The sequence below is a fragment of the Branchiostoma belcheri genome, unplaced genomic scaffold (assembly GCF_001625305.1).
Source record: "Branchiostoma belcheri isolate BF01 breed outbred unplaced genomic scaffold, Haploidv18h27 scaffold92, whole genome shotgun sequence".
In the NCBI taxonomy this organism is placed as follows: domain Eukaryota; kingdom Metazoa; phylum Chordata; class Leptocardii; order Amphioxiformes; family Branchiostomatidae; genus Branchiostoma; species Branchiostoma belcheri.
Genome location: NW_017804598.1, coordinates 718,778 through 719,480, shown reverse-complemented (window position 1 = coordinate 719,480; position 703 = coordinate 718,778). Strand labels below are relative to the sequence as shown.

The following is a 703-nucleotide window of genomic DNA, read 5'->3' as shown; positions in this document are numbered from 1 at the left end:
AAATACAGCGCGCGGCACTGTGATGGTAGACGACACTGCCCCTTGTTTCTTGCGAAATCCTCGGGGCCGCGGCCGGCTGTTGTCTCTGTTTGTCCGCTACTGGTCTTTAGCGGAAGAGTCACGGGGACTGTACGATATTTACCGGGGAGGGAGGGCCGGTCGTCTGAGGGGGGGGAGGGCCTAGGAAAAAAATTGAGCCGAGGGGAGGGCCTAGAAAAAAAATATTTTAATTTGGGGGAGGGCCTAGGTAAAAAAAATTTCCAAGATCCTTTTAACTCTACAACGTTTTTATACACTTTCAAAGCACGTCTGTCCCATACATATCGTAGCGATTTGCCAGTCATTGGAATCGGCAGAACTTTACGTTCCAATATATCAATCCCTATTATTATAATGTATTTGCCCAAATCTCCCAAAGTCCCCTTCAAAATCTAGCTGTTTCGCCAGAATCGGCGAAACTGGACTACACAGCCAAATTACATGGATTAGAATCGCGTCAATCGCGGCAATCGAAACGATACCGATCAAAAATGTAGGGAAGGCTTGTCGGAAGATTTTGAAAATTGATTTTCGCCGTTCAACGCACCCTTCCCAGAGGTGTGCGTGCGTGCGTCGGCAAAGGTCCCGCTGGTCCCGCCTCGCAACTCGCTCGAACTTTTCGGCGTGGATATGTCGGATGTTGACGGATTAATTTGGTATTTTT

The 703-nt window shown here is 48.2% G+C and overlaps 1 protein-coding gene across 6 annotated transcripts in view; it reads right to left on the bottom strand.

The window, feature by feature from the left end:
• Nucleotides 1-703, bottom strand: part of LOC109488207 — a 15,711-nt gene that overhangs the window by 6,396 nt on the left and 8,612 nt on the right. The gene's annotated exons all lie outside the window — the stretch shown is intronic.